Source organism: Cryptomeria japonica, chromosome 1 (genome assembly GCF_030272615.1).
Source record: "Cryptomeria japonica chromosome 1, Sugi_1.0, whole genome shotgun sequence".
NCBI lineage: Eukaryota > Viridiplantae > Streptophyta > Pinopsida > Cupressales > Cupressaceae > Cryptomeria > Cryptomeria japonica.
In genome coordinates, this window is record NC_081405.1 from 155034506 (window position 1) to 155048714 (window position 14209).

Consider the following 14209-nt stretch of genomic DNA (forward strand, 5'->3'; position numbering starts at 1 on the left):
TTGTATTTTCTTGATTTTTTTCATTTTTTTTTGTATTTTTTCAGGATCATACTTGAAGAAGTGCTGATAGAAACATTATGCCCAGTACTTGCGAAGGTGCATGCTATTTATAGGATCAGACAAAGGTTCACCTTCTGGAGTGGCAAGCTGATATGCCCCCGAGCCATAGGCTGCAGTCACTATGAAAGGCCCAACCCAATTAGGTTCAAATTTTCCCTTGATGATGTCAGTAGACTATGCATTCTTGGGGTTTTCCTTTAAAACCAAGTCTCCCACTTCGAAGTGTCACCCTTTGACTTTCTTATTATAAGAGCGACGGAGACAGTTTTGATATGCTTGCAAATGTGTCAACTTTTTGGCTAAGCTTAGACCATTGAAATGGCCCCCGCATATACCATCGTGAACCTCGTGTAAAGCCGTTTGTGCTTTGTCAGAATCCAAACACCTGAGGAGGGTATGGTCAAAGGAACGGTGGTAAAGGGTGTCGACAATGATGACATATTTGGCCATCTGTTGGATAAAGGCTCCGCGTTGGTTAGCAGAAAGGTTAGGTGGTAAGGTCTGGGATTTCAAATATTGATATATATCATTGTACCACGGGGAGTTAGGACCAACAAGAATGCACATCACATCTACTATCGGAATGTCAAAAGAAGGGACAAGCAATTGTTTGACCAAAAATTCACACTTGTCCATATTATGGGGCATATTTAACATGGAAGCGATTATGGCCATTGCATCTGCCGACGTGTTTTGCATTCTTGGCACTTGACTGAAATGGATAGCTGTGAATTTTGTCTTGAAGAAATCTACCATGTGCTTGTAGGGAATAAGCTTTTCATCTATTGTTTCATAGTCATCATTGACTTGTCGGATGACTAACTGAGAATCTCCATAGACTTGTAAATGCATGATGTTCCAGTGGACCGCTACTCGGAGTCCTGTGACCAGTGCTTCATACTCTGCAATGTTGTTGGTACAATGGAAAGTTATTCTGTAAGACTTGGGAATAGCATCGCCTTGAGGGGTGACAAACAAGATGCCTGCTCCGGACCTGAACTTGGTATGGGACCCATCAAAATATAGCTTCCATTCATTAGAAGATGCAAGAGCAAAGACAGATTCATCTAGAAAATCAGTCAACATGGGATGGTCATCATAAATAGGAGCCTCTGCAAGTTGATCAGCTATGACTTGTCCTTTTATCGCCTTTCGCTCCATATACTCAATATCAAATTCATTGAGGATCATCACCCACTTTGCTAGGCAACCAATTAAAGCTACTCTGCTAAGAAAATATTTTAACGGATTAATTTTTGCAACCAGCAATGTTTGGTGATTTAGCATATAGTGTCAGAGTTTCTATGTTGCAAATACCACTGCTAAGCATGCCCGTTCAATAGTTGAATAATTTAGCTCATAGCCTACAAGTGTTTGGCTAATATAATAATCAACTTTCTCTTTGCCATTCTCATTTTGTTGAGCCAAGAGAACTCCTAATGCCATTTCAGTTGCAGAAATGGCTTTCCATATATAGGAGGCATCAAGATAGGTGGCGACAGCAAATAGTCCTTGAGAGCTTGAAAGGCTGATTGACATTGCTCGGTCCATTTAAAAGCAACTCCTTTATCCAATAGATGCTGGAATGGATGACACTTGTCTGCCAACTGAGCTATAAAGTGGCGGATTGATTGGAGCTTTCCTTGCAGACTTCTTAATTGTCGGAGGTTGGAAGGAGGAGGCATATCCATTATTGCTTTAACCTTGGCCAGGTCGACTTCGATGCCTCTATGGGAAATAATGTATCCTAGTAATTTGCTAGCAATGACACCAAAGACACACTTCTTTGGATTGAGTCTGAGCTTGTAGGTCACCATTCGGTCAAAGATAGGACCCGGGATGGCTAGATGACTATCTCTTGTGACAGATTTGCATAGTAAGTCATCAACATAGTCCTCCATCAAAGTATGCATGAAATCATGAAAAATTGTCATCATTGCTCTTTGATATGTTGTGCCTGCATTTTTAAGACCAAAGGGCATCAAATTCCAGCAATAGGTACCCCAAGCACATGTGAATGTGGTCTTATGTTGATCTTCAAGAGCAATGCGAATTTGGTTATAGCCAGAGAAACCATCCATCAATGAGAGCATCTCATATCCAGCAGTCATGTCAATGATGATGTCTATGTTTGGAAGTGGAAAATCATCTTTAGGGCATGCTTTATTGAGATCCCTAAAATCTATACAGATTCTGATGCCCCTAGTTACCTTGCTAACTGGTACTAAATTTGAAATCCAGTCTGCATAATCAATAGGTCTGATAAAGCCCACATCCAGTAATTTTTTTAGTTCCACTTTGACCAAAAGAGCTACCTGGGAATGCATCTTTCTAAGTTTCTATTTGACGGGCTTGGCATCTTCTTTCAATGGCAAGTGATGAAGGACTAATTCTAGATCGAGGCCAGGCATATTTGCATAGGACCATGCAAAGCTGATCTTCTTCTCAAGAAAGAAATTGACAAAATCTATCTTTTCCTGTTTTGATAGAGAAGCAGCAAAATGAATAACCTTAGGGTTGTCAGGTGTACCCAAATTGATCTCCTCGGTCATTTCCACAAGCAATGTTGATTTGTCCTAACTTGATAGGGGTACGTCCACTCTTCCACCTTTGGGCACCTCAGAGAGGTTTTCACCCGCAGGTACGTCTTTTATTTTTACTTTTGTATGATCAGAGAGTGCCTTACGGTTTTCACTCAAAGACCTATTCTTTTGATTTTTTTCTTTTTCTTTTCCTTTTTCAATTTGATGACTAGAAGAGGGAGTTGACTCCCCAAAATATGCCATGGAATCCAGGTCAATAGCAAATCCTGCCTTATGATCACCTTGTGGTATGCCTTCCCGTAGTCCAAGGAATTTTGTAATTGCTTCGTCATTTTGAAAACAATCCAATGTGAGTGGTTCTTGTTGGTCATGTTGGATAAGCTGGGGATAGATGAGGGGCATGTCATCATCAGTTTTAAGGATGGAGAGGACTGAGAGGGTAAAGATGTAAACATCTATAGTATCACTGTTGGAGCTGCTGGAATCCGATTCGGAGCTTGGGTCCCAAAATGATTCTATCCAAGCATGAGGATATGTTTTAGGAAGAGAAGTTATTTCATGTTTGTCTTCCATAGGCAAATTATCAGGGTCGAGGAAAATATTGTCAAGGGCATAGGAGCTAGAAGAAAAAGAACTCCACTCCCATTCATTGGAATCAGTTTCAGGTTGGGTATCCTCAGGTGTTATTTCATCATTAGAGTTATGCCCTTTTCCACACGTGGTCACTTTGGTAGATGAGGATCCAATTCGCAGTGGTACAAAACCTAACCCTAAAGTTGGAGGTCGTATCTTGGGTATAATAGGTTCTAGCCTTCCCTTCTTATCTGGGCCTAAGCCACTGTAGCCATCATATCCTTTCTTCTGTAGCATAGTAAATCCTTTGCCATACCATTCCACTCGCAACTTGACAGGTGGGGTCTCGGTTGGATCCTTATAAAGCCAGTCTATGACATCATCATCTAAAGTTTCTTTGTCAAGTTCACCCCATCTTGTAAATGTAGTGGGAGGCTGATATTGAATAACCACTTTAGGTTTGTTGTGCAGCAAACTTGGTTTGCCATATGATTTTGGAGATATTGGTAAATTCCCAATGAGGAATGTTTGATCCATTGAATATTCTTCGCATCCTTGGTCCTGTATCTTCAATTTTCCTTTGACAGCATCTAACAATTCATTAGGATCCACATAGCTATTTGATTTGGCTTCTCTATTGACTGGGACTTGCTGTTGCGGAGAATCCTTTAGGGAAGCACAAAATTGAAATGGATTAGGATCTCCTAGAATTGTTATCTCAGTTCCATTGTAGGGATATTTTAAACATTGATGATAGGTGGATGGAACTTCTTTCATTGCATGGATCCATGGACGACCAAGAATCATATTGTAAGGGAGATCAAGGTCTAAGACTTGCAAGAAAGTTTTTTCTGTCACTGGACTGACTCTGATAGGCAATGTAATTATCCCTTTAGATGGACGCTCAACATCATCATATGCTTTGATGGTTATTCTTTTGGAAGCATCAATGTCATTTTCTGTATAACCAAGGCCAATAACCACTCTCAAGGTACAAATATTAAGACCTGCTCTGCCATCTATCAAGACTCGTCGGATTTTACAATTATGGAAAAAGACTTCAAGATGCAAAGGATCATTATGAGGGAGTTTATCGGGTGAGATATCATTATCAGAAAATGCAACATTTTGGGAAACAGCTAAATGTCCAATTCTGGCTTGAAACTGGTCAACATCAATGTCTGTCAGGACGGTGGACTCAATTAAAGCTTTATCTAGGACTGCACGATGCATGGGAGACATTTTCAACAACTCAAGAATGGATATTTGTGCAGGTGTCTTTCCTAGATGATCCAAGAGATTATACTGACTTGCATGAGTTGGCTTGGGAGGAGCTACGGGAGCTCCTTTTAGGACTATTTTGGATCGACGAGTGGTGACTGCGCAAGAAGGATCTTGTTCCTTTATTCATATGGTGGAAATATACTCATTTGATGCTCGAAAACAATTAGTGACATTGTTATAACCAGTGTTTGCATAATTTTCTATTTGGGTAGAGTTTGACGAAGATGCTTTACCCTTGTCCTGATCAAGCAAAGGAGTTTTGAAAATTGTATGATCAGTATTAGAGGTCATGTTGAGTGGATCTACCTCAATTACTCCTTGTTCTAACAAGTCTTGAATCATATGTTTCAATTGAAAACATGACACAGTTTTATGTCCTTTTGATCGATGGTACTCACAATATGCATTATCATTCCACCAATACGGCTTTACCACTGGTTCTGCCTTGATATCTGGTAGCTTGATAAATTTTGCTTGTATTAATTGTTTCATTACTGATTCAATAGGCTCTCGCAATGGCGTAAACTGTCAAGGAGGTCCATCTCTTGATCAAAAAGGTTTGTGTTGCTGGCTTTGTTGCTGACCTTGTTGTTGATTATATTGTTGAGCATGTTGTTGGTATTGCGGTTGTTGAGTAACATTGCTCATTGGTGTTTGATTTTTTTCCATCATTGACATATTAGGAACACTCAATTTCTTGATTGTGAATGGGGGTTGATTTGCATTCACCGCTCTTGCATCAACAACACCATCATTAGTGACATTCTTGTTTTTATACCAAAATCTATTCCGGTCCCCTGAATTATTTGTGTTGTCACTGTCTTTATTGAGCTTAATAATTCCCTTAGCTATAAGAGCAGTTTCAATGTTCATCCCTTTCTTAATGAGCTTCTCAATAGTACTGGGACTTTTCAATTTGAGCTCATACATCATTTCTGGGACCAAATTTTGGATAAACAGATTCACTTATTGTTCTTCAGGTATATCTAGGGAAGAATGAATATACAAGCTTTGCCATCGTTGCAAGAAAGTCACTAATGGTTCACCTTGCTTTTGCTTGGTGTTACATAAATCTGACATAGTCACATCACTATCAATGTTGAATGCAAAATGAGATATAAACTTTTGAGCCAGTTCCGACCAAGTCTTTATATTTCCTGGCAAATGCGAATACCAATCCATGGCTTGTCCCATGAGACTTCGTGCAAATAAGTGCATTAAATATGTTTCTTCATAGCTCACTTCAGTACATGCCGCAAAGAATGCTCGAATGTGATCTTTTGGATTGCCATTCCCTTTATATTTCTCAAAATTTGGTGCCTCAAAATGCTTAGGGAATGGACGCATGTATAAACTCCTGTCAAATGGATTAGGACATAAATCTTGATCTGTATACAGCTTCTTTGTTCCTTTGGTTTCCAATGCGTCAACTTGTCATTGCAATTTCTCCAGTTGTTGTGCAATTGTATCAGATTTTGTAGGTTCATCATTAATAATCTTGGTGGGTACTCTTTGTCGATACATCATGTTTCTGATCGGTTGTTGATACTCCAAAATTGCCATCTTTTGTGTCTCCAGCATATACTATTCTTGGTACACCTCTTGTTGTTGTGGTTGTGCCATGCCTTGATATTGACCATGTTGTTGTGCTTCTTGTAGTCTAGGTTGATATTGCAATTGAGGATGTTGTTGATATTGCACAGGTGCCAATTGCGGTTGTGTAGTATGATAACTTGTTTGTCTTGGCACATATTGAGGCACATGTTGTTGTTGATGCTAATGAATCAAAATTTGTTGACTTTGTGCCAATTGTTGTCGTCGCGGTGTAAATCCCATCATTTGCAAAAAACTTTGTTTAGGCGGTTTTTGTTGTTTCTCCTTAAGATGGGGTATGACACTTGCATTAACTTGTTGTGTTGTTTGTCCAATCCATGGTGATGGTTGCAAGTTTGTATTAACTTGTAATGAAGTAGAAGGTGCTGCAATTTGCTGTCGACTGCGATATTGTTGTTGTTGTGCATTGTTCGTTTGCACATTCGATTGTCCCATTTGTGTATTACTCAATTGTTGCAACATTTGTTGTTGGTGCAAACCACTATCCATAGCTCTTTGTGTCACCATTATCGAAGGATCTGTAATAATAGTGTTTGGCAAATATATTGAACTTAATGGGACATAAGAACTTTGTTGCATTGTGGAATTATTTTGAACATTGGTGATATCAGGCATTCTAGTCGTGAAGCTTTCTTGCATCTTGGATCTTGATCCAACTTTATGCATGTGAGGAACCACTTCTTGTTGAGGAACCATTGTCAATATTTGCGTGGTCTTCATTTGATCTTGTGTTACAGGCATTGTGTTGAATAATGGATTATTTATTGTCTCAAATGGTGACTTTTGAGGAATAGTCACTGTCAACGCCTTTGAAGTACGTTTATTCATCAAGGTAGGTTGAAGCTCCTGTTGCACATTTTCTTCATTTGGATGCGAAGAGAAACTTAACAGCTCACTGCCTTGTTGCGTTTGCACATTAATTTGCTCATTTGAGGAAGCCACATTACTCATCATGTTAATATATTTTTGCGAGAACATCTTAAAGACCTTGTTTAAGAATTTATCCATCTTTTTTGTTAACTTTGGATCTTGAAGGAACATATCAACATCATCAGAAGCATCAGAATCTGATGAAGAATCCGGCTGGACATTTGGATTTGTTTCTTGTTGAATGCCTTGGTCTGAACCAAATCCTTGTGAAAGAGTTTGTTCCTCATATAATGTTTGAGTTTGAATGTCATGTTGCATGTTTGGTTGATTCCAATTGAAAGGTGCATTTCCTTTTGGTGTTGGTGGAACACTCCCATGTCCTAGTTTCATGGGTACAAACACTGGTTCATATAATGGAGGTGGTCCAAGTTGAACCATTCCATATGGTGGTAATGATGTATTTGATGCACCTTCAACTTGCACTATTTGACTAGTTTGAAACTACGAATTTGCTATGTTGTCCATGGGTTGATACATTGGTTCGCCCATCTTCTTGGATTTTGACCTTGTCTCAATAGGCATGTCACTTATGCAAATGCAATATTTTTGGAATTTTTCAAGGATAATATATGATATGCGACTAAATGCAAACTGAATAGGTGAAAATGCAATCTATGTTTTTGGTTGTTTTTGAAGATTTTGACAAACTTTTAAATGCAAACCTAAAAGAGACCTTTAGGAAATTGAAATGATGTCTAGACCTCAAAGGACAAAAGGACCAAGTGACAAAAGGACAAGATGACAATGTCTCCCCTATATGCTTGGATACTAAGCTAGGTTTGACGAAATGATATTGATGACAAAAGGACAAAAGGTTTGATAAGGTCTAGACTTCCTAACAATGACTTAAGGTTTATCAAAGATTTGGATTACTCAAGTATGACAAGACCTAGATTTGACACTATATGCAAAGGGACAATTACTATGCAAATGACCCTAATATGATATGATAATGACTTAAGCTTAATAATGGGACCTAGGGTATGCGAATATGAATGTATGACAATGGTATTACTCTAATGCAAGAGGAAATATGGAAATGGATGACCCTTATTGTTATGCAAAGAAGTATGACTTAAATGAAACTTAACCTTGACAATGAACTTGCAAAATGCAAACCTAGGATGAACCTAAATCTGAGTGACATGAATGTTGAGACAAGATTTTGATAAAATGTTTGACAACCATGTTTGAAGGTGTTTTGAACTTTGTTGGATGAAATGTTCTTATATTTAATCTTTGTTTGGAATCAATTTGTCTTGTTTTGAAATGAGATGCAATTCAACTTTTGACAATCAAAGAAGACAAGATATTTCCACTTAGACTCAAGACAATCATGCTTATTCACACATTTCTTATGGTAGGCAAGGACATTAGGTACTTGAGAGGTAGACTCATTATGGGATCCAAGGAGAATACACAGATGCTTGACCCCACGGGCTCCCCTCCACGACACTCACTTCTCAGGGTAGCCAAGCATCAGTCCCCATGGAAATCTCCCCATGGCGAACTTAGTATCTCTTCCAAGTATCCGAATTTGTCCTTCTCAAGCAACTAGAAGGGTTTTTTTGGCCTCTAAAAACAAGGTGTTTAGTAAGGATTTATGTTAAGTGTTACTCCTTGGTGTCATGCAAGCGTGATTAAGACATTAAGCCCACCAAGATACCAAAAAAATGTAGTCGCGCAAGCACGATTTAGACCATGAGGTCCTACTTAGATGTTGATATGAGAAAGAGTCCAAGGGTCATCACTTCCCAAGTAACTACAATTCCCACGTAATGCTTCCTTCAAAGCTTTTGCTCATCAGGTATTTGTTTATAGTGAGTTAGAATGCCAAGTTATTCTAGCCATACTCACTTTGGGTTGTTCCCTTCTCACGATTATCACTTGCTTGCAAAAGCAAATGGTCGGGAAGGCAGACCCTCTAAAGGTGACACACAATCACAAACATGAGCATGGTATCGAAGATCTGGATTTCTGATCACCCTGAGAAGGATGAGAGCATACTCTCCTACTTCAATGTCACACTCAACAATCAAAGCAAAAACATGTTCATTCCAACCTATTTAGAAATGATACTAGGTGCCTATAACATTAATGGCAAACACAAAGTTTAGTTGTTTCTCCAAGGCAACCTGCAAAACCCAAGTTAGAAGTTTGAGGTGTTTATTCTTTGACTATCGATTCTGCATAAAACATGTTAGGAGTTTCATTTGTTGTCTTTTCCATGCGTATGCCAAGATGCTGCACAGATAATTAGTACCAAAAACCAAAAAATAGAAAGCAGAATGCAAAACAAAACAAATTTCTAAGCAAAACACTGCCTTTTTATCTTTGTTCTGGACTTTACACAGGCGCAGAACTCATGACACAGGCGCAGAACTCATGACACAAGTGCAGAATGTCATTAACACAAGCACAGAATGCATAACACAGGCACAGGTTGTCTCACACAGGCGCAGAAGTCCCCAGAACGCCCTGCATTACCTTGTTTCTTGGGTTTTTGACCTGCAAAACATCTCAAAAGCACTCAAAAGCAAAATTAGGGGGTTAGTTCACGTCAGGTTCACCAATTAATGTGAGGTAGGAATTCGAAAACCATCAAAGCATATATAAAAACTAACCTAGCTCAATCACGAAAGCACAAATGCAATGATCTATCCTAAAACACACTCAATAGAGACATGGAATAAAAATATTCAATACTAAAGATTATGCAAACTAGATGTAGATTTGAATGCTCCTTCATGCAGCTCCATTGTCCTTCTTTCTTCTCCAAATAGCCTTTGTTTGTGGATCTCACCTTCAAGTGCACACACCTAATGTGAAAGCAAGATGGATATTGGCACAAGAGTACTCAAAGTGTGATTGATTAGAAATTCGATAACCTAATTATTCTCATTAGTTGGGATTGAAGAAATTCATCCAATTTATAGAGAAATTGGAGAAAAAGATCAAATTAGCATGATTCAATTCGAATGGAAATTGCAAATCAAACATGTTAATTATGACAAATTATGACAAATTATGCACTTTCTATGCAAAAATTGATTGATTGATAATTTATGACAAATTTCTATGTCAAAATTGATTGATTGTCAATTATGACAACTTATGACAAATTGAATTGTCATTCCCATGGAATTAGGAGATGAAATAGGAGGGAATTGAAATTAGAAATTATGAAATTAGAAAATTGAAATTGATGAGAATTAGGAATTAGAAATTGAGTAAATGAATTAATAATTTATCATTTATTAATTAATTCACAAAAGAGGAATAATTAGCCAATTAAATGAACATTTAATTATAATGAGAAGACTTAGGATAAATAAATAATTTATTAATCCTAGAGGGAGAAATGACAAACAAGGTTAATCATAAAACCTTAGAAGATGAATTAGCAATGCGAGAATGACAATTAGGTCTTGATGAAAGATAATTAATGTCGATCATGATTTTGAAATGACCAATGCGATAAATGATTTGATTGATTGACAAACTAATCAAGATTGATAAAGAGCCCAAATTGATAGGTGCCAATTGACAAGGAACAATGACTAATTGATCCAAATTGACATAATTGAGAAAGATGATGATCGATGACAAATCGATTGCAAAATTGAAGAGATTAACAAGGACAACGATCGATGACAAATCGATCACAAAATGACAAGATTGAAAACGATCACGATCGATGACAAAATGGATAAGAGGACAACGATCGATGACAAATCGATCACATGATGATAAGATTGAAAAAAGGACAAAACCCTAATTAGGATTGACGATGTCCAAAATGATGACAAATAAGTATGCACATTGATGCAACAGGATAAGATTGACCAAAAGCATGACTAAAGATTGTTGTCGACAAGACCAAATTTGAGAACAAGATGATTGAAGAATGTAGAAGAATGACTCGATGCTCACAAATGATAAAGATCAAGTGTGAATCATAGGAGAAATGTTAATGTGACGCAAAAAACCTAAAATGAGGCAATGCGCAAATGTTAAAGTATGACTCCGCAAGTGTTGACCATTTTTAGGCGTCTACACATACTAAAAGCTTGTTATAACTTGTTCAAATAGAGAATATAGGAGAAGTTGTATGGTATTGTTTAGTGGTGAAATAGGGATCCACAAATATGAATCCACCTATTTCCTCTAAACATGAAAGAGAAGAGTAAAACTAATAGATTCAACCCCAAATGGAAAAAATGTTGATTAGACTTTACCCTCTCTTTGTTTGAGTCAAAGGTGCTTAAAGGATTTCAAATTGAATGCTAGATATAGGGAAAATGATGGAAATTTGACATAAAACAACATGAACAACAAGCTACAAATGTATTATGGAGACACAAAGCTAGATCTAAGTAGAAGGGATAGGGAGAAACTTGTATTAGAAAATTTGGCTTGAAAGTAAGAGACTAGGATGCTTGGGGCAACCCGATCCTACAACTATTAGATGTAGAAAAACAAGAAACTTTGAAAATTATAATGTTGCTCATAATTTGTTCCTATAAGTTTGTCAAAAATTCATGGGATCAAGATACCCAGAGCAACCCAATCCTCCACTTTTTTGATCTTACAAAAGTTAGATTTGATCGTCGTTGTCTCCTTTCATAGAATCTTCATTCACGGCTTCTTAATTTGTCACCTACACACATAAAGAAGGGAAATAGTGTTGTTGATAGGGTTTTTCCTAGGGGTAAGTGCACCAAGATGGTGAACAAAAAGGGGGGTATAAGTGGACGTCTTTTTTATGAAGTCGGCTAAAACTAAACTTGGAGGAGCAATTTTAAACTCGTCCACTCAAAATTTGAAGATATCCAAAGAACAAAGATTGTAGTACTTCTAATCTAATTTCCAAACTACTAAAGTGTTTTAAAATTGGATAAGATTAAGGGGGTTAGATATTTCACGCACACAAAAGTGTTCCTTGTTTTTAGCAAAACATAACATAAAATTTGACATATGCATAAAAAAAGATATAGTTGGATTTATTATTTTGAAAAACCCTTTGGTAGAAAGATAGTTAAGAGTGAGCACTAGAAGTTGTGTATTTTTTGTAGAGTATTTTTTTTTACAATTTTTCAATGTGTACGCATCCTGAAAAAATTAGGTACTTGTTCGTACCCATCACATAACTTCCACCAAAATAATTGTAAATTCATTTTATTTTTTATTTTGTTTAAAGAATGAAGTGCAGAACAATAATATATAGTTTGTTTCAATTTTGGGCAAGTAGTTTAAAAGTTATTAAAAAAATGGTATGCGGCTATCTCTGAGAACTCTGGAGACATTGGTAAAAACAAATTCAAGAGTAATATAATAATGTTGTTCAAACTTAAAAAATATATATGTTGTTAGAAAGATCAAAAGATGGGTGAAATTTTACAAATGCCTACTTAATAATATGTAAACTTGATGACAATGAAGTTGAGAAACCAAAATGGAAGAAGAAAACATGTAAAAAGGAGGGAAATAAGGCTCCCAAGCCTCAGCCTTGCAATCCAAGCCTAAGTACAAGGCAAAATGCATATGAGGTTTAATTATCTATAATAACGCATATAGGTTTTTATTCTTTATAATAACACGTACGGATTATTCTCTTTATTATTCATATTTGTTACAATAGATATATTCAAATTGTTGGCAATTGACACTCTATTGGTTGGTTTCACTATGTTGTCATTGATGGCAACATGATTTTGTGTTCCAACTTCATGTTTTGATTCTATGGTGTACCAACAGACACTCACAGATTCTACACTGACACCAACACTGGCAGGACACAAAGATTTCTTTGGTCACCGACAATGCAGGCCAACATGGTTTAGTAAAGGTTATTGATATTTGAGGCCAACATATCTTGGATCCTACATCGACAAATTGATTTTAATGTTTATGCATTTATGTTATCTGGCCAACATGTAATTTGATATTGTATATATCTTTGTAAGCTGACATAAGGCATGTAAAATTTGTATAGGGTATATAGGACAGTTTGATAGATCATTTTGATATAGATAGAAAATGGACACGGTGATGGATATGTTAATTTAATATGATGTGAAATATATCAGAGAGATCATGTAAGTGAGGAAATTATTGTAAGGGTTATTCTGGTAAAGGGTTTAGGGTTTCAAACTGGAACAGACAGAGCTTGAATTGGAACTACATTCTAGCATAAAAGATGCTATCTTAAGCAGTTCACACTTCTTCGAATTGTAGTCTAGAATTTTATGTAGTCAGTGAGGCTCCTATTGTGTTTGAGCAATGTGCTCTAGGCTGTAAGCCTTCTTGAAAGTGCATGCCCTCATATTTTGTAATATCTCTTCATATGGCCAGTGGATTGATATTGTGGGTCACAAATCCCACTATGGTTTTTCCTCTTTGAGGTTTTCCACCTATAAATCTATATGTTATGATTCCCATTTATGTGATTGGCTTATTAGTTGCTTTACTTCTTTCAATTCTGTTTATACCGATATACGAGTTGGTGTATGCATGTTTTTTAATAAGGCTAAAACTTACTATTCTGGTATAAAAATGATTCACCCCCCCCCTCTCAGTGTTACAACAATTCATATCAGAGCCTTGTGCCTTAGAGGAAGTTTAATAGCTTGAGGAAGATCCTGAAACCGAAATCAATGAACATGGCTTTGGAGAAGCAACTTGAGATGGCACTTGAAGATTATGATGGTGAAAGGTTGAAGAACTTAAAGCGACAAGATGAATTGAATTTTTCCAAGGAATTCATTCTTGTCCTACAAGAGAGGCTATCATATGTTCAAGCTAGGAGGAAGGAACTTTTGCAAAATTAGGATGATGAAGAGAAAAATACACTTAAGTAACAATTTTAAAAATTGAGTCAAGAGAACATGGTTATGAAAAATGAAATGAAAGTTATAAGTATGAGGATGTCTAAGGAGATTGAGGACATAAAGAAAAAGGAAGAAAATCTTGTTGTATCCCTGAAGAACAAATTTTAAGAATGTGATAGGTTGGTTCATGAAAATGTTATGTTGAGAAGTGATTTGGTACAATCCTAGAGTAATCAGCAAGAGCTTGAGAGACAAATGATAATACTAAGAGAAGATTTAACTACTGCAAGTGAGTACAAAGAAAAATTCAAGATCAGCTCGACACAACTTGATGAGTTATTAAAGAGACAGAGGTTGATCAAAGATTCCACTGGA